The sequence below is a fragment of the Podarcis liolepis genome, assembly GCF_965112155.1.
Source record: "Podarcis liolepis genome assembly, chromosome: 3".
In the NCBI taxonomy this organism is placed as follows: Eukaryota; Metazoa; Chordata; class Lepidosauria; order Squamata; family Lacertidae; genus Podarcis; species Podarcis liolepis.
The window spans coordinates 84207088-84227094 of NC_139557.1; the positions used below are offsets into that span (position 1 = coordinate 84207088).

The following is a 20007-nucleotide window of genomic DNA, read 5'->3' on the forward strand; positions in this document are numbered from 1 at the left end:
CTCATTCTGAAGCAAAGTTATTAACCTGAAGCACTATTTCTGGGTTAGCGGAGTCTGTAACCTGAAGCGTATGTAACCTGAAGCGTATGTAACTCGAGGTACCACTGTATTTGACATTATTTTGAAGGTGGCTGCTTTGCCTCTGTGTAGAGCTTTCCTGGGAAAGCTTCCTTGATTGACCAACATTTTGGTTTCCCATCTTGGAAACCCTACCCATGAATAAGGCAGCCAGACTAAGGCTGGTTGGGAAATGTGTGTCAGGTATTATTCACCATCAAGGAGGCCAGACTTATCTTGTGCTTGGTCCCTTGGCCCTTTGAAACTGGATGCCTGGAGAAGTTTTTATGTGTGTCACATGAAACATGAAATCTAGGCCGGCGAAGAAAAATATTGTTTAAATGCTTAATGAAAACAAAACTTAAGTCAGAACCAAAGATATATTAAAAAGTATATTTTCACATTACTTTTTCTTTAATGAACATGCATGCTTCATTTTGTACTAATGGCAAAGCTCCAAGTAACAGACATGTCCAGAAAGAAATATGTTGTTTTTTAAGTACTTAAATGAATGGGACATTTATTTTGTTTCTCTTTCTAAATCTTCTTAATTTATGTTCGTCTTCTGAAAGAGAAAACAAACAGCCTGATCTGGATTTCTGAACTGAATAAATTGAAAGAGACAAAATCCTTGGGTTGTTAGCTTATGCTTTTATCATAAATTATATTAACTAGATTTATATTCCAGTCCTCCAGGGTTTAAAATAATTGTCATGTTATGGTAGCAGTCAAGGACATGAACATCGTGATGGCAATAGTCAAAAACTTCTTTCTTTAATCAGTATTATATAAATAAATGAGATTTTCCCCTATTCGTTTTCGTTAGTTGCAGCATTTTAGTTTTCCACATTCTCCAGAATTAACAAATCCTTAAATGCTATGCTGGTTCCCAAGAAAAATGTAGGTTTGTACATCTCTAGATAATTAGTTATGAATTAAAACAAAGCATGTCACAAAGCATTCATTGTTATGTGAAGAGGTACTTCCCCTTGTCTGGGACATTATGATCCTCCATCTGGCCCTGAACCTCATCACCTCATAAAGATCTGCTCTTATTTATCAATATGTGCACAAAATATTAATTTCACTTGAGAAGTCTATTTTTTTTAATTCTCCTAAAAGAAAAGCAATGATGTCTAAGATCAGATGTCCCAACCCAGCTAGGGGCCCCACACACACTGCACCTTACCCCAATCCAAGAGTCAGGGGTTCACATTCTTAGCTGGTTTTTTGTTATTTTAAAATCCCCCTATCGCTACTGATGAACTGTTTAGGTAGGTAAGCAAAAATTAGATACAATCTTCAGCTCTTTCCATGGCAAGCAGCTGATTAGGGCAGTCTCAGTTTCTGTTACCTGGCCACTATGAGCACACTTTCTGGGCTACTGGGTATAGGGCCAGGGTGCGGTGCAACCCAACAGAACGCCAAACAACCCCTAAGATTCCTCAGTGCACAATGAAAGAAATGAATGCATCCACCGCTAAGGTTTAAAATTACTCTCAAGGCAACACTGGCAGGAAGCTACGCCAATCAAACACAACCTTTGGTATTGCAGGGCCAATGAAACCAGCAACAGGGCAGGTTGAGAAGGCTTGCTGCTCCGGTATTCTCACTGACCCCACAACCCTAAAGCTGGTACCTGAATGGTAGAATTCACTGCTACTTTCGCCCTGGCTCTAGCAATATTTAAAATTAAAATGCTAGGCAGCTGAAGCCTCAACGGAGCTTGCTAGGACAGCAATTTGCAGAGAGTGTGGGCTAGCAGACTTGTCAACTTGCCTGCCTGCCTGCCTGCAAGACGGAGAGAAGGAGGGAGGGAGAAAAGTGTGGTTGCTGTCACTCTTCATTAGCTTTGAGGTAACACTTGCAACATTAAAATGTTAGCTTGGACATTCCTTAGGGTGCCAATCTATCCTGTATGTAACATCTACATGAAACCGCTGAGCGGGGTCATCCAAAGTTTTAGAGCACATTGTCAGAAATATGCTTCTCCTTTACATCTTCCAGAGTGGCAGTAGATGTGCTGGACCTTTGTCTTGCCTTGGAAATCAATTGGATGAGAGCCAACAAACTGAAGCTCAATCCAGATAAGACTGAGGCACTGTTAGTGGGTGGTTCCCTAGACCAGATGGGTGGGATGTTGCCTGCTCTTGATGGGGTTACACTCCCTCTGAAGGAGCAGATACACAGCTTGGGGGTACTTCTGGGTCTGTTGCTATCATTTGAGGCTCAGGTGGCCTCAGTGGTGCAGAGTGCCTTCTATCAGCTTTGGCTGGTGGCCCAGCTGCGCCACATCTGGGCAGGGATAGTCTAATTTCTGTCGTCTATGCTCTGACAACCTCTGAGTTAGATTACTGCAACATGTTATATGTGGGGCTGCCTCTGAAGACAGTTCAGAAATTTCACGTTGTGCAGAATTCAGCAGCCAAGTTGCTCACTGGGGCAAGATGGTTTGAGCATATAATGCCAACCCTGGTCCAACTGCACTGGCTACCAATTAGTTTCCAATTCAAAGTGCTGGTTTTGACCTATAAAGCCTTAATTGGCTCAGGATTGCACCTCAAGGACCACTTCTCCCCATATGAACAGACCCGGACCCTGCAATCATTATCTGAGGCCCATCTTTGTGTGCCGCCCCCATGGGAGGGGTAAAAGGCGGCAACACAAGAAACAGGGCTTTTTGCAGTGGTATTTTGTATTTTTATATTGTGAACCACGCCGTGATCTTTGGATGAAGGGCAGTATACAAATATAATAACAACAGCCACAACAACAGCAACAACACCTCTTTCTCCAGGGTAGAGTCTATCTCTGAAGGATTGATATTGCTATCTTTGTAAGATGGAAGGCGCAACTCAGTTGTTCACTTATCTCAGGGGTGTGACTCTTGTGGCTCTCCAGATGTTGGTTGGAATCCCAAAGCCCTTTAACCCAGCCAAAATGAGCAATGGGGTCAGGCAACTTCGGGAGGAGAATATATTTTCCATACCCGCTCCCAGAGAGAGGGGTTCACCAATGGGTTTCAGCTTAGCTTCCCCTTCAAAACAGATGCATTTCCCAAAGGTTTGATGTGCTGGATTCTAGCTTGCTATACAACCACTTCTAAAAATGGCTAAAGGGACTCTTCTCCACAAACAGAGCATGTCTCTGTCTTGAGTTGCTGCTGCTGCTGCTGCAGCTCTGCCTTACAGGGATTTATAAAAAAATTCCTTCCAGTAGCACCTTAAAGACCAACTAAGTTAGTTCTTGGTATGAGCTTTCGTGTGCATGTACACTTCTTCAGATACACACTGTGTATCTGAAGAAGTGTGCATGCACACGAAAGCTCATACCAAGAACTAACTTAGTTGGTCTTTAAGGTGCTACTGGAAGGAATTTTTTTATTTTGACTATGGCAGACCAACACAGCTACCTATCTGTTACAGGGATTTATTTGCTACATTAAAGAAAACAGGTACATCCAAATCTCAAAGCAACGGTGAGGAGAAGGTGCACTTGGCCTGGCAGGCTCATCAAGCAGTGATGTGGTTACCTCATGTTTTTAGGAGCTAGTAGGCAGGCTTCTGGGACGAGCTTGCTAGGGAAAGAGAAAATGAGATAGGAGAACTGAGAGCATGAGGGCATTGTGGGAAAAGTGGTGCATTAGTGGCAAGGAAATAAAGCATGGATGAGCAGATAGGTAAGCACTGGGAAGTGGGTGGTCACCTTGACCAGCCCCCCCCCCTCAAACCTGGCAATACCTCTTGCTCAAATGGGTTTGCCTTATGTTATGAAGAGCTGCTGTTTGAGAAAGACAAGCCCAAGTCTTTAGGGCATTAATTAAATTGCTATTTTGTATTGGCTGAAGCAGCCTGAAGAGCTTGCCATGAGCTTAGGAAAGAGGGAGAAGAAGAAAAAGATTGCTTAAATCTACTACAAGTTTGAAAGGACACAGGATTGTTCCACACACACACAATACACCTTCTGCTTCTCATATCACTCCCTCAATTAGGTTGTGAAGCCTCTCTTCATTTTAAAACATCCTTCACGTATCTTATATTAAAATAGGTTATTTCTTGAATTAATTAAAGGGGAGAAGCGGGGTGAATTTATAAAGAACAGAGCACATTTAAGTGGCCAACTACGTCCAAGCACCTTTTATCCTTACAGTAAAGCAATTAATCACCATAAACTCATTTTGTCTAAAAGCAGTAGCAATAGATTGTTCCATTTAAATCACTTTATTGTCCAGTCTGATGTCAGATCACCTAAATAGACATGCTTATAAATTCCTTGTATGGGAACACTGTATGTTTTGAAGGTTAGTTAGGATGGGAATGTTTTGTGCCAGTTGCTGGCAAGAGCTACATGCTTTAATTTCTGCAAAAATTATACTTCCAAGGTTTATCAAGATGGGTGGCGCACATATAAGAGTCTGAATGGGCAAAGTCACAGCCTAAGACCTGGAACAAGATGCACTCAGGATATGTCTATAACAACAACAACAACAACAACACTCTCTGTTTCTATCTAAGAGCAAAAATCCACTCCTCTCTATTTCTGCTCAAGCCTACTGAATGAGCAGCTAATGGGGAATCAATAATAAATAATAATTTATTTGTACCCCGCCCATCTGGCTGGGTTTCCCCAGCCACTCTGGGCGGTTTCCACATAATCAAAGCAACATTTGGTGAGATCATGACAAAGTTTAAAGGTTTGAAGCAGAAGAAAAGCAGTTTCAAATTATACTTACATACTGGCAAAGACTAGATCTCATCCGAGTCATTTTACATTAGGTACTGGGGAACCTGTGGCCCTTCACATGTTGTTAGACTCCAACTCCTATCAGTCCTGGCCAATGTAGCCCATGGTTAGGAATGATGGGAGTTGTAGTCCAACAACATCTGAAGGGCTACAGATCCCAATACCCTAAGCAGCACCAAAGACAGATGGGACGGAGAGGGTTAATGCTCTAGAGTTCAGTCACACCGGGTGGCACTTTTGGATGGCCTCAAGATGTGCCTGCAAAAAACAAAGAAATCTTCACTCTTGACTAATGTTCTACTGGGCTACTTAATAGTATTGCTGAGGTTGTCAGTAAACTTTTATTCTGCGATTATAAAAAAACAAATAAACCTTTACAATCAGAATTTTTTTAGGGGGGGGGGTCGTTCCTAGAGATATCATTCAGACCAAACCGCCTCCCATCATAGAGTAAGTGCAATAAATCAATTTTTATAGAAAGTTGCAGCAGTCCTGTACTGTTTGAAATGTTTTTCTTTCTTCTTTTTTGATTAACAATTACATCTGCAAGCTTTTGTTCTTGATGGTGACAAAAAGTGGCAGGCTTCACATGAAGCCCCATCACTATTTACTACAGCAGTAGAAATCTGGCAAATTATTTTAAAGCAAATAAACACAGCTGTAGGAAACATTTCCCTAGTTTCTTCTACATTCTACAAGCTGGAACTATTTTTTATTCACTCCCCCTCTCCGAATCTCATTTTAAACATTTTTCTGTCAAATGCACTGAAGTTCAGCCAGGGAAAAACATAAAACCAGTCTGGAGAAAAATTGTATAAATTTGCATCTGCAGAGAAAGACTGCAGACAAGCTGGAATGGATTCAGGAGAGTGTCACAAGAGGAACAGGTCTCCAAGGCAAGTTGTGTCAAGACAAGCTGAAGGAACTGGGTCTGTTTACCCTGGAGAAAAGAAGATTAAAGGAGGCATATGCTGGCAGTTTTCACAGACCTAAAAGGATCTCAAAAAAGAAGAGAGAAGGAAGTGGTACAAATTGCTAATTGCAGCCACTCAGGATAGGACAAAAAGCAAAAAAACTACGAAAATTAAACTACAGGAAGATAGGTTAATCATCAAGACAAAAACATTGTTTCTGTAAGCAGTTCAGCAAAGGAGTCGACTGCGTAAGCAAATCATTGGGTCACCTTTCCTAGAGATTTCAGTGAAAAAGCTGAACTGGCAACTATTGGTGATGTTCAGACGTATTAGGTAGAATTCAATGAATAAACATTCCAATCTGTCCAGCTTGCCAGAGAGAACAATTCCCCCCTCCGCTCATTTGCTGGTTCTGGGGTTCTCCCGATCCCAGCAAGCCAATTTCAGGGGTGTACAGGGAGAAAAGCTGCATTGCACAAGCAGAAATCCTTCCCCAGTTCTTCCACTGACAGAATATGGCCCAGAACACTGGTGGTGGTGTTCTGCATGGTCAACTATCAAAGTCACTCATGCAGTTTTATTCAGATGTTCCCCATTTTGAAATTTGCAGGTGTAAGAATTCCAAAGGACAGTTCTGTCACATTGCCTTTAACGGGTCATTCTCCCTTACTATTCAGTTTCTCTTTATAGGTGGATTTTTTCTGAAAGGCAGGGCAGTAAATAATCTAAATAAACATATGTAACTCATGGAGAGCAGGTTGGCCCAGTAGACTGGGTCTCTGGAAAAAAATGTATTCCAGGCCTACTCCTCTATTGGTTCCCAAGTGGGTAGACCTGCTGTCCACCTATGGGTGGACATGGCATCCAGATAATGTCTTTCCACTCATTGCTGGAACCCTTCCTTCTTCCTCTGGCTCCTTTTACCTCCTCCAGCCCTTAATTAATAGCAATGCTGCTACAATCATCTTCACAGCCTTCTGACTGCGCTTTCTAGGTTAACAACACTGAACTACACTTTGGGATTGTCATACACTGCCTTCCCCCTTCCTTCAGAAAAAAAACACCTGGTTACTTTGAAGGACTCATGTAAGTATCTACCGAGTCTCAGCTGCATTCCCGCAATATAAGTACAATGGTGGACTTTACCTGCACTGACGTTTTTTAAATGTAATTTTTAAAATGTTTGCAAAATCAGAAGAAAACCAGAGAGAGAGAATATGTTAGAAAGATAACAATGCATTGAATGGAGAAAGCGGATAAGAGAAAAGTTTTTCTCCCTGTCTCATAATACTAGAACTAGATGGAGCAACTTCATAGGCGCCGACTCCATGGGGCCTGAGGGGGCCCGAGCCCCCTCAAAAATTCGTTTGGGGGCTCCGCCCCCCAATAATCTCGGGCGCCCCTCCAGCAGAGCGCCACCGCCGCCCCTCCCCCAGCCCAAAATGCACAGGGTCGGGCTGCATGCCTCCTGCCCTCCCTCCCGAGCAAAAGCTCCACCCAATTTCCTTCGGAGCTGATTAATAGGCGCAGCACGCTCTCCCCTATTCGCTCACGAGGAGGCGGCGCCACTTTATCTGCATATTCATGAGCTTATTTATTATTCATGAGCTTTCGCGGGCTCCCCCAGTATTTTTTATAAGTCGGCGCCCCTGAGCAACTTCCCTAAGAAAAAGGGTTGCAACATTTAGGACTTTTAAGTTTAGAAAAAAGGTGACTAATAGGCAGCCTGAAATAAGTTTCAGGACAGATAAAAAGCAAGTACTTCTCCATGCAGCACACAGTTAAATTAAGGAACTCTCTTGCACAAGAGGCCACCAACTTAGATGGCTTTAAAAGACGATTGGACAAATTCATGGAGGAGAAAGCTATAAATGGCTGCTGGTCATGATGGCTATACTCTGCCTCCACAACCAAAGGCAGTAATGCGTCTGAATACCAGCGTTTAGAGACCACTAGAGGAGAGAGTACTCTTTGGCTTGAATCCTGCTTGAGGGTTTCCCACAGACATCTAGTTGGCCACTCTGAGAACAGATGCTGGACTATAAGGGCCATTGGCCCGATCCAGCAGGCTCTTATGTTCCTACATTCTTATCTGCTTTCCTAAATGCCAGTCATTGCTATGACTTCACTAGCTAAAGACACTGAAATATGGGTACAGCCTTGTTCTCACTAGGTAAGGACACCACTGTTCTACCAGGAGATGTAACTAAAAGTCTTCCTCCCAAGATCAGAGAGTAGAAGTGCTTCTGAAAAGTAGTAGAGTTTTAGATGAAGTCATGGCAATATAGATTTTTTTTCAAGGGCATATACTTTACTAATCTATTTCTCCACATTAAGTGGGAGGGGAGGGAAACACTGCAATATTAGCTGAGGGAGAAATAACATTAGCTTTATTTAAAGTTCAATCTAATTTTACCTCATTTTGTTCTCAAACCCATGAAGATTACAGATGTTTGGAATTCACTCACGCCCAAAGAAATTATGCAATCTATTTGTGTAAGTATCTAAGGATTAATATTTGTAGGCACTGATCCTTTTTGCGTGAGTCAAGCTAGTACAGTCAAGAGAATTCGCCAATCTCTTTTTATTTGCTGGTGAAATGTAAGTATAATTAAAGACGGAAGGTTCCAGAAGGTGGACATCTTGTTCAAACAACTTTCAAACACCCTACCACAGCTTAGAAGTTTTGATAATACTCAGCACAGTTTTTTGACATTGTATTAACTGCCAAGCAGCCAGGCATTGCAAGAGCAAGCCCACTCCAAATTCATTTCCTTTGCTTGTTATTGCCCTTCCCAGGGAGAGGCAGGAAAGACAAAAGGTACCTTCGTGATGCAAGAAAACTAGATTGAAGAAAACATAGCCTTCTATGGGAGTCAAATAATAGTAATGTTATTGTGATACGACTCTGACCCCCTCCTCTGCTGCTTCTTTGGTTGCTTCTCAGTGAGCATCAAAGGAAAGGAAAGGGATGCCAAGCAAACCCCCCAGGAGGACTTCTTCATAGGTCTTTCCTCTTGACCAGGCTACAATGAAGGCTCTGAGGGCTATCTTCAAGTGCTATTTGGTAAAGGAACAGAAGAAGATGGGCAAATGAGTATCACACTTGTGATGCGGAAAACACCTACAGCATAAAAAGCTGGCACAAGACGAGTGGGGAAGAGTTCCATGGCCATGGAACCACAATACAGTACTTCTTCTCCCTTGTGCCCCACACCTGACTGACCTAGTGGGTGAGCAAACTAGGAGAACCAGCAAAACAGATCTTAGGAGTACAGGAAATAGGGGTACAGACAGTCTAGTTAAAAAAGCTTGAACTCAACCCATTTGGGTTTTACAAGTTCAAAACGAGCACTTTGAACTAGTTCTGGAAACACGACAATAACCAGTGCAGCTGTTATAATAAAGGTGTTGCATATGTTAACCACCTCATCTCCAACAGAACTCTGGCAGAATTCTGCGTTCTGTACAGAACTTCAGTATAGCAACATCTGGAGGGCCACAGACTCCCCATCTCTGGTTAAGCCATCTTGCCTTGGGTTTACTATCCTATTTCTGTGAAGAGGATGATCACTGTGGGTTGGTCTTAACACAATCCCTGGCCAGAGCCTTGGAACTGACATAAAGTGTTAGAAATGGAGATATGAAAACTAGGAGCTAAATGGCACCTTAAACCTAGGTTATGGGAGCAACAATGGAATGTCTAGGCAAGCTTTTTTTTTATAACTCTTCTCCAGTCTTCAGAGAGTAGCTGGAAGTGGGGAGGCAGAAAAAGGTCCTCCTTTCCTTCCACTCTGCAGTTTTAATCTGAAATCTTAGGCGCAGTACTGCGTTCAGAGCTCAGATACTGCTCGCACTAATGAAATTCTCTGTCGCAATATGCACCTAGAACAATGGGAGTTTCGAACACCAGCCACAAACCTCAGGGGTGACATTTTTAAAGCAGTGCACTTTTGGATGCAGAATCTACACAGAAAAGACCTTGAAAATAGTTCTTCTATGATACCTGCAGAGTAGTAAACCATGTCCCCACATTTCAAACACTTGTCATTAAATTTTCTTTCTGTATGCAAAAAATGTACACAAAGTGTCTGGAACAAAAATGACCTCAAGAACTATATTGATTTTGCCATTAGGTTACAGATAATTTTCACATATTGGAGTGACAAACAAAAAAATTCCAAAATTAAAAGGTGATGTGTTTCCATGGGAGATAGTTGTTAGAGATTTGCTTCTTGTTACAGGACCAATCTGGGATGTACTGAACTGGAAAAACTATATCTCACCTTCTCTCACCTCACACATTTTGGATGTTGTAACCTAGATTTGTATTTTTGTGTGTGAGAGGGAGAGAAAGAGAGAGAGAGAGAAAGAACAGTTGAGATAGGGACAGAATTCTGGGTTCTGTACATGCAGGAAAGTGTCTTCACAGAAAGCTTTCTGTCTCTAGAGATCTACTGTGTTGAATCAGATCTCTCTGAATATCTGATGTGACTGTCTATTGGAGTATTTTAAGCTCTGCATTCACTTACGCTCAACCTGTACATTGGTAAATAAATTCAAGTTTTACAAAAGGCCATAAACTGCCAGTGATCTTGAACTAGAATGTTTTTGCAGCGGAACAGGAAAAGAAACCTGAGAAAAGCGAGGAAAGAGAACAAAGGACTGATGATGATTTGGAAGAGAATAAAGGAGGAGCCAAAGGGAAACAAGAACTGGACTAAGTTGGAAGTCAGAGCATTTGGGACATTCAGACTCAAAAGGATTAAGAAACAGAATTTGAGCTTTATTTTTTTTTTAAATATGGAGGTCTGGATGGAAGAAAAATGGACTTTTGTGAGATAGGGCTTCTCTAAGATTGGGCGTTTGAAGCTAAAGACTACCAAGAAAACCGGCAAAGTGGACCTGAGAAAGATTCGGTCATGGACGTGAGATCTCCAGGCTGATAGCAGATAGACCGATGGACCTGGGGAATTGAAACCGGGGAAGGGGGGGGGAGATTTGGAATCCAAAGGGTGTAAAACTATATTTTGAATCTTTATCTTTTTTTATCTTGTCTTGACGTGTGTATTAAAAAAGGGAATTCGTGGAAGGGAATTGGGGTGGACCTTGGGGGAAAAAAAACTTTCTTAATGATGAAGGATGGTGGAATTCAAAGGGAAAGTGGTTATATAAGATGAACTAAATTGAATATTGGGTTAAACATAATAAGTTTTAAATTTGGGGTAAGAACTTGTGGAACTAAATTAATGGAAGGGGAATACAACAGGGGGAGGGAGGGGGAAGTCCTGGAAAGATGTTAATGAAAGTAAGGTTTTAAATGTAAATGTTTTTTCTTTTTCTTTTTTCTTTTCTTTTCTTTTCTGAGTTTTGGAAATTTCAATAAATATGATTTTTTTTTTAAAAAAAAAAAACTGCCAGTGATCTCTTTCTCAATGAAACCAAACCAGGGCAAGTACTCTACTCATGTAACTTCTCACCAGGAAGAGGAGCAAACCTAACAGTATGAAGTGAGCCACATGGTAGCTCACTGGGAGTGTACACAAGAAGAGCACTGGTGACTCAAAATTAAAGACATATCTAGTCCATAACCCCCTTTCCCACAGTGGCCAATCAGAGGCCTATGCTAAGCCCACAAACAGGACTTCAGCATGACAGCCTTCTCCCACTGTTGTACCTCAGAGATTGATATCAGAGACACAGTGTCTCTGGTCTTGGAAGTAGCATTTGGCCATCACTGGAAGCTTCATCCTCCATGAAGTTGAACTTGAAGAAATTCCACACATTCCTGTTGGAGTTTTTCCGTTCATTCCTCTTTGCTGCCTTCAACAAGGAGGAATTAATGATACAGAAATGTTATGTGCTTTGGAATGTGGAGCCAATCCAGTTTTATGAATCTGTGCTAGTGAAATGGATTGTGAAAGCTATTTATTTAGGAAGAGAGCCCTCGCCCCTCTGTCAAGAGTCCAAGCCCTTGGCAGGATCATTTCCTGGAGATGAAATGGCTCCTTTCCAGATTGTGCCTTGGCAGAGATTTGGGCTGTGCTTGGCCCTACGAGATTCCTCCTTACAGGGCATTATTTAATCAGTGAGTATAATGATAATGTGCCGGTAATTCTTGTACTTAATGCCTCATATTTTATACTGATCATTTTCACAGATCATTGATAACAGTTTTATAGAGCTTTACATATTTGTTTTTACAAGCTGTTAAACAAAATAGACCTCTGGAATTACAGACTTTTGGATAAACACCCAAAGAATTCTGTAATAGACATTGGTTTTGATCTAGGGATCCTCACATTCAGTAGCAAGGAATCTGAATTTCAAGCATACGGGATTTTCGGTAGTTAGAAGGAAGGTTCAAACAATTATGTACTCTTGCACATGAGCAGCTGTGCTCATTATCATGCCCTGTGGACGCCCAGGACGAAGGTAAGAAATGTTACTTTAGCGGTCACCAATCTTTGGAATTTTGAAAGCACCACTCACTCTGATGGCTTCGCTCCCTCTCGCTACTTTTTCAACAACCTGGTGCCCTCCAATTATTGTTGAACTACAACCAGCCAGCCATGCTGCTGAGAGTTGTACTACAACAGCATGTGTAGGGCATTCCAGGTTGGCAAAGGTTGGCTTAGCATGATGTCTGGATTAGCACTTGTGGCTTGTTTCTCTCTAAAGCACAACGTAAAGCCAATATACAATTGTACTACAGTCGGGTTGGGTTAAGGCAAACTCAAATTGCCCCAGGTTGAATGGGTTGACCAGAACTGAGCTGGGACTGTCAAAAGGTGAGTGATCTGCATGGACCTCCTTCTCACCCCCTAACCAGATTTAATTAGGGTTGGTGACACAAAGAGACACACACACAGGAAAATTGCATGATTCATATTTGCATTTTACATGTAACTTAAGCACACAATCCTAAGAATGTTTATTCAGAAGTAAGCCTTACTTCTGGCGGGTGGCGCTGTAGGGACGCAGGTGGCGCTGTGGGTAAAACCTCAGCGCCTAGGACTTGCCGATCACATGGTCGGCGGTTTGAATCCCCGCGGCGGAGTGCGCTCCCGTCGTTCGGTCCCAGCGCCTGCCAACCTAGCAGTTCGAAAGCACCCCCGGGTGCAAGTAGATAAATAGGGACCGCTTAGCAGCGGGAAGGTAAACGGCGTTCCATGTGCTGCGCTGGCTCGCCAGATGCAGCTTGTCACGCTGGCCACGTGACCCGGAAGTGTTTGCGGACAGCGCTGGCTCCCAGCCTATAGAGTGAGATGAGGGCACAGCCCTAGAGTCTGGCAAGACTGGCCCGTACGGGCAGGGGTACCTTTACCTTTAAGCCTTAATTACTCCCTTGTAAAGGTGAGAGAAAACTGAAGATGGATAAATGACCATATCCAGAGCCCCTTCAGGACCACCACAATAGGAAAGATTGGATGGTAGTACAGAATTTCCCCTTTTCTCTTCCTGGGATAAAACTATGTTGCTGCCGTTGATTCCAATACGTATGTCAGTTAGAGGCTTGGTGTATGTCCCCTCTCGCTCCCAATTTTCAGGAGAATATGGGAGGAATATTATGGTTCCATCCTGGTACCCTGAATCAATGCCCTATTTAAAACTGGTTCAGAAGATTGTGAATGCAGATGGCAGGGCAAGGAAAGCTACAACAGTGATGTCATGATTTATGGCAATCATTTCAACAATTTCAGAGAGCAATAAAGCAGAAATAGTATATATGCAATGAATAAATATACAGTCTTTTTGATAGCAGATCTTAGCTTTTAGTGCAGCCAGGGAACACACACTTTGGAATACTGGAACACTCTGTTGTTAAAGTAAACAAGGGACACATTTAGAACTAAGTTCATTTGTCAAGTTGACAGGGCTTGGAAGCTCCCTGCATGCAAAATGAAGGAGCATCTGGCTATCAAGAATATTTAAGTTCTTGCCTAGTTATCTCTCTTATTCTTTCATCTCCTAAAATGAGTGAAAGGTGTTAAGAAGCATCACGGCAGAAAACATAAACAGGTCCTCCAAACTCTGTTGAGGAGTCCACAGTTTTAGATGCAAGACGATGAAAATCAAACACCCTAATGCAGAAGATTAGGTTTGGTACCAGGGATGGGCAAAGTCCTCAAAGCTTGCCCTCGTTTCAAGGAAACCAAATACTGGGTAAGCGCCTGGAACCTCTGGAATCTCACACTGCTTGGCGATTGGGGTGGTGTGCAACAATATTATAATTTCCTGTGGCATCAGTTTCTTACTCCCTGAACTGCCATGATAGCTAGTTGGCGAAGAAAACCAGGGTTGTTTTTAATTATAATTACGTTTATTGTTAAATCACTTTGGGAGGTTTCCTAGGAAGCAATTAATAAATGGAAATAAATACATGAATAAATCTGCAGGTGCTTTGACCAGCTGATGTCAAGCCTTGGGGGTTTGTAATGGTAAGTCACGAAATGAGCCATCTTCCTACTTTCTGCCTCAGGTAGCAGGCTAGCCATCTCCTCTATATATACTTTGTGGGTCTCCTCCAATCTGCAGTTTCAGTAGTAGCCCCTATACTGATAGCCTCCTGCAGATTTAGCTGAGCATCCAACTCTGAGGTGTCTCCCCTTTGCTTTTGTCTTTTTTTTTTTTTTTACTAAACCTAATGAGGCTTTGACAAGTTAAGTGTCTCTGAAGAACTGACATAGATCTTCTTCCTGGCTCTATGACCTGCAACTTAAGATACATATGAGCTACTTAGATGTATTGTTACTACAGTGGTACCTTGGGTTAAGTACTTAATTCGTTCCGGAGGTCTGTTCTTAACCTGAAACTGTTCTTAACCTGAAGCAGCACTTTAGCTAATGGGGCCTCCTGCTGCCGCCACGCCACCAGAGCACGATTTCTGTTCTCATCCTGAAGCAAAGTTCTTAACCAGAAGTACTATTTCTGGGTTAGCGGAGTCTGTAACCTGAAGCGTCTGTAACCTGAAGCATATGTAACCCAAGGTACCCCTGTATTGGTCAACTATTCTTTGAAAAAATGCTATATTAGCTACATTAATTTAAAATAGTTGTGCAAGTATCACCATCTTTACTCCAAAACAAGTCTCCCTCTTCAGTAATACCTCTGTCCATAATAAGTGGGTTTGGAATCACAGGCTTAGTTCTGTTTAGAAATAGAATGATGCTGCTATTAGGGGCAATGTTGGAGACAAAATTAAGTAGTGTGGCTTAGTGCAAAAGTAGCTAGGGTGTGATGTGCTTACGGTAAGTTTCACAGAAGTCAAACCTAAGTATTATGGAGAAAGATTTGGATGGGACCTAGGGATGGGATCTATTTGGCAATTTTGGTTTCTCACTTTTCCCCATCTTCAGTTCAGTTCCCCGCATTTCCACATCAGTTTGTGAATTCTTTTAAAAGAAATTTCTCATTAAAATTCATCTGTATTTTAGTGCAAATTTCTCCTAATACACACAATTTGTATGCAATTTTTGCCAACGTACCGATTTTTGAAAAACATATATAATGCAAATTGTGTGTGTGTGTGTGTGTGTATGCTAATATTTGCAACTTTTATGTACACCAGTATACACATGACTTGACTGGAGAACTACGTTTCAAAAATCAGAGAAGTGTAAATTTCAAAGGATGACTGGATGTTTTGGTTTGATTATTGATTTGGAAAGTGTACATTTGGTAGGTTCACCTTTAAATGTAAACTGAATTTAATTTCTTCCCCCATTCCTGGCAGCACCTCTTTTCTACCACATCAGAGCGATACAGCTCTAGGTGCCACTGTTTTCCATTTAAAGTGATAAATTGTTTTTGCAGTAAGAAACACACACTCTCTTCTCATTTCCCTTGCTTAGTATTTTCACAAGTAATATATTAACAACCTGCGAATGAGATTTAAATAGAAATGACCCTTATTTGTTTCAGAAACAAACAAATGGTGTTAGAGTACAATCTGTCCACATCACGGATGACAGAAAGTCATGACCTTTGCCTCCCTGTAAGATTCTGTTCAAATGTGGAAGCATGTCAAAAAATCACTGCATTCTAAAATTGGCTATTATACATTTTTTTAAAGAAATAATAGTGCACGATTTGTCCAAGAATGCAGTACACGACTGCCTCTTGGACAAAACACCAATAGCAATTAACATTAATAAAGAGTCACATGGAGCTCAATATGAAAACAGCAAGCGATCCCAGCCAAGTTGTAATCATGTCTAATAGCAGGAAGGACATTCAGCTCTCCTCGTTTACCAAAGACCTTGACAACCTTTATGAAGGACTGTCTTGGAAAAGAGACGGTGACCTTCTTTGTGTTCAAGATTTTTTCTTTCCCCGCCCCCAATGAATATATGGCTCATTAGTCAATGTTATAAGACAGCCAACCTTGAGATGCACTCATTTAATATGGAGTCAAAACTGTCAACAGAAGGAGGCCCTTGACATCTTCCTGCCCTCCTTTGGTCCATCAAAAAGGGAAAATAAAGATTTAGATTGATTGATGGGGTTGGCTGAATGTCAATAAAGCTGGCTTCCTGCCAGTGATTATAATTTGTAGCCCTCATTCCTCAAATAACTTGTGTTTCAGACAAGAAGTTGGAAGGAGACACAGGTCCTGATCCAAGGAGAACAAACCATATACACTAAAGCAGGCTTTCTTTGTCTATAGCTTGAAATCCAAGGTTGGGTCTTCACAAAACAGAAAAAGGTCACATTGCCAGGCGTGCTTTTGCATGAAATCTCTGGATTGCCAGAGAATGACAATCCATCAAGGACTTGCTCTTCAGCCAAAAGTTTTGAAATTCTCTGTGAAAGAGCTGCTAAATAACTAAAGACTGAAGATAAATAACAAGTGGTTCTGCCTCAGCCATCTTCATGATTTTAAGACAAATTTCATAATCCTAAAGGAAATCATCGATGTACCAATTTGAGCTGTCTTGTGCTTATGTAGCCAAAACCAGAGCACTGGTGCACAAAAGTACAGAAGACTCAAGGTAATGCTGAGGTACACACAAGTACAGGGGTGAAAATGTACAGTGCAAGGGTGAAAATGAAAATGGGAACTCCAAAATAATTCCATGCATAACGGGAAGGAATGAATGTTGAGAGATTGGAGAGTGAAGGAATGACAACTGAGTGGGAAAGGGAAATAGAATAAAGAGGCTGGATATATGATCAATACACCCACACACCCTGGCAAACAGAGATAACAACTCATTCTCAGGCAACTGGAATGTCTTTTTAAATCAGCCAGCAAGCCTTCTGCTATAGTATTCCATAGGCTCCAAATCAATGCAGAGTACTATCAATAACTGTATTTAAACCACAAATCAGCAATCCTGGATCACATCTTTGCAAATTGGTTATCACCTATGTTTATCTGAGGGAGACAGTTACCTTCAAGCATATTATGACTGGAAGACCTTACTATATCAAACAAAACATCACTTGCAGGTCCTGCAATGTAATTCACATTGCTGAGTGGAAATGTCTATGATGACATGTTCAGTATGTGTGTAAAACGACAACTGATCTACACACATATTTTAGGAAGCACAAATCTACAGTCTTAATGAAAAATTGGAACAATCAGTTGCAAAGCAGTTCAATTCAGATGACCACCACTGAGCTGTCTCTGCAACAGAGATGCCACCTGATTCAAAACCACTGGAAGTAAGAGAAAACTTGTGGAGACCTAGTCTTGATACCTTACTACCTTATGACCTAAACCCTAGAACCAAAGATGTCCATGTAAGATAGTAACCTGCCTGCTTCGGTTGCAAACACAGAGATGTGCAAATCATTATGATTTATTTAATTTATAAATAATTTCCTTTGAAGCATCTCATTAAAACATATAGAAAAGAATGCATACGGGGGGGATTACAATAAAGGTTTAAAAATACATATATATTTTAAAAGTTCAAATACAATACAGATAAAGATTGGAGCAAAAATCTCCACTTGTAAAGCTTATTGAAAGAGGAAATTCTTCAACAGGCACATGCATATGTAAGCTATCAAGGGGCTCCAGTGGATGCAAGGGGAGTACTAAAACATGGAACCAGCACTAAGTATAGGTTAGGGATATTTTAAAAGTACACTGAACGGTAAGTACTCTTGATTGTACTTGAATGACTACCTATTTTGATTTTAAAATTATCCCTTAAATTAGAATCTTCTTATTCCCTTCTCTTTAGGAGAGCCAGAGGCCACACTATTATTTTTATAGAGCAAGAAACCCATGCATGCTCCAATGAAAGAGTATTCATTTGGGCATTTCATTTAACTGTAAATGGTTTAATTAGAATATTCCATTACTTATCTTACTATTATTCATGCGGACTGATTCCCTATTATGCTGTTTATAAAAGCCTTATAAGCTACGTTTTGCACATAGTCACTATGTTGTGATTGGATGATATGCTTGTGACACATATTCCAAAAAGTTATTTTCCATATAAATCCTACAAAAGTTGGATTATCACCACCTACTTCCAAAGGGGTTGTCTGTTCAGCAGCAGAAGAAAAATTCTAGAGATGCTTGTGAAATACATTCACTGGTGTGGCAGTATGATGTTAATGACTGGATACTATGAACTGCTTAGAAAACAGAAATGCAGGACTGGCAGCCCCAATGGTGTTTCAATGGTTCAGCAGAGTATTTTGATGTTGCTGTACCAGTATCAGACACCAGAAGGGACCTCTGCCACATTAAATATCAATGAGTGAAAAGGCAGGTGGCAGAGGAGTAGTGGCACACAGGTGGGGTAGAGCTGCCCTTCCAACACTTCCCCCAATGCTGCTTAGCAGGACAGGGCAGAATGGTAGTCAGGTTGGGGCTGTGACGGTACACCAGTGAGAACACAAGAATGGCGGTGATCCTACTGATGCAATCACATGACCATGATCTCGCCACTGCCCTGTTATTTATTATTATTATTTAAATTTATATACCGCTCTATACCCTCAGGTCTCAGGGCGGTTCAACCGTTCCAACCATGTTCAAGTAAACAGCTGTCACACCACTGTCAGGAGGTTGGCTATGCCTCGCCACACACACACACACACACACACAGATACTGGAGTGGGGACACCACACTTATGGAAAAGCTCTTGAAACAACTGTGACAATTGTTTGGTGCAACTCTCACTGTGATAATTAGGGTACAACATCAAAACATGTCACGGTGCCATTAATACACCATCCTATTTTCTCAACACCAGAATAAGGTTTATCTCCAGGTATAGTGTAAAGGGCTCTGAAATCTTAGGACAGGCTGAAAAATGATTTTAGAAACAGAACGTGTTCGTCAGTACCAACTTTTCCCATGAGAAGCAGCAGAACTGCTGTGATGTGAACTTTTATTTCCCCATGTCTTTTGGATTGTTGTTTCAATTCTGTCGGGTTGCTTATTTACTTATTTAATGAATTATGTATTTGTTTTAGCTTGCTATTGTTATATATATATTTGTGTGAAAGCCACTCTAATAATACCTGTTTAAGTATACTATCTTAATTAATTAAACTTTCTAGTCCTTGTGGCTGCAATAAGGAGTTTGGGTGGTGGAAGAGGAAATGCAGGAAAACCCTAGAACTGGAAACAAGACATTATAATCTGGTTGAGTTTCCAGTAAGGTGTTTACATGCATTGCTCTCCTAAGCCTTGTACACATGAATGTTCTTGGAGTCATAACCTGCTCCTCTACTGTCCACTCTGCTCTGTTCTGTGGCTTTGATGTGTCTCCAATGAAAATAAGGGAACTGCACAGGGCTGACCCAATCATGAGAGGTAATGAGACCACTTAGATGGCTGGGTGGGAGATGGCGGGGGGGGGGGGGGGAGAGAAGTGGCAAATTGGCACACGCCTTGGCCCTTCACTCATATCACTATCGGCCACCAATGCTGCTGGTGCTGCCAGTGCCATCACCCACTGACTTGGTGAGGCAAGAAGTGCCCTTTCCACCTCTTCCCTCTGAGGAGGGACTCACTTGGCCCTTCCTCAGAGCAAAGCAATAAAGATGTGGTGGAGGGAGGAGTGGATAAACCATTGGTGCCACTGCTAATATGGTGGCGGCCAAAAAAAAAAGTCAACGAGAAGGAATGGGTGGGCAGGGGAGATGACAGTGGTGGCCACAAGGAGAACTGGAGAGAAGCAGAGCCACTAACCACCCCCAGCCACACAACTGCTTGCACTGCCCCAGTGACAATCTGGGAGAGCGATGGACTTTCTATTCCTTGGCTCTGGAGCTGCTACCAAAAAGCAAAGCAGCAACCCAACAGAATTACAC

At 41.7% G+C, this 20007-nt stretch overlaps 1 long non-coding RNA gene across 3 annotated transcripts in view; it reads right to left on the reverse strand.

The window, feature by feature from the left end:
- The window catches only part of LOC310704088, a 33578-nt gene that overhangs the window by 12591 nt on the left and 980 nt on the right, over positions 1 to 20007 (reverse strand). The window lies entirely within an intron of this gene.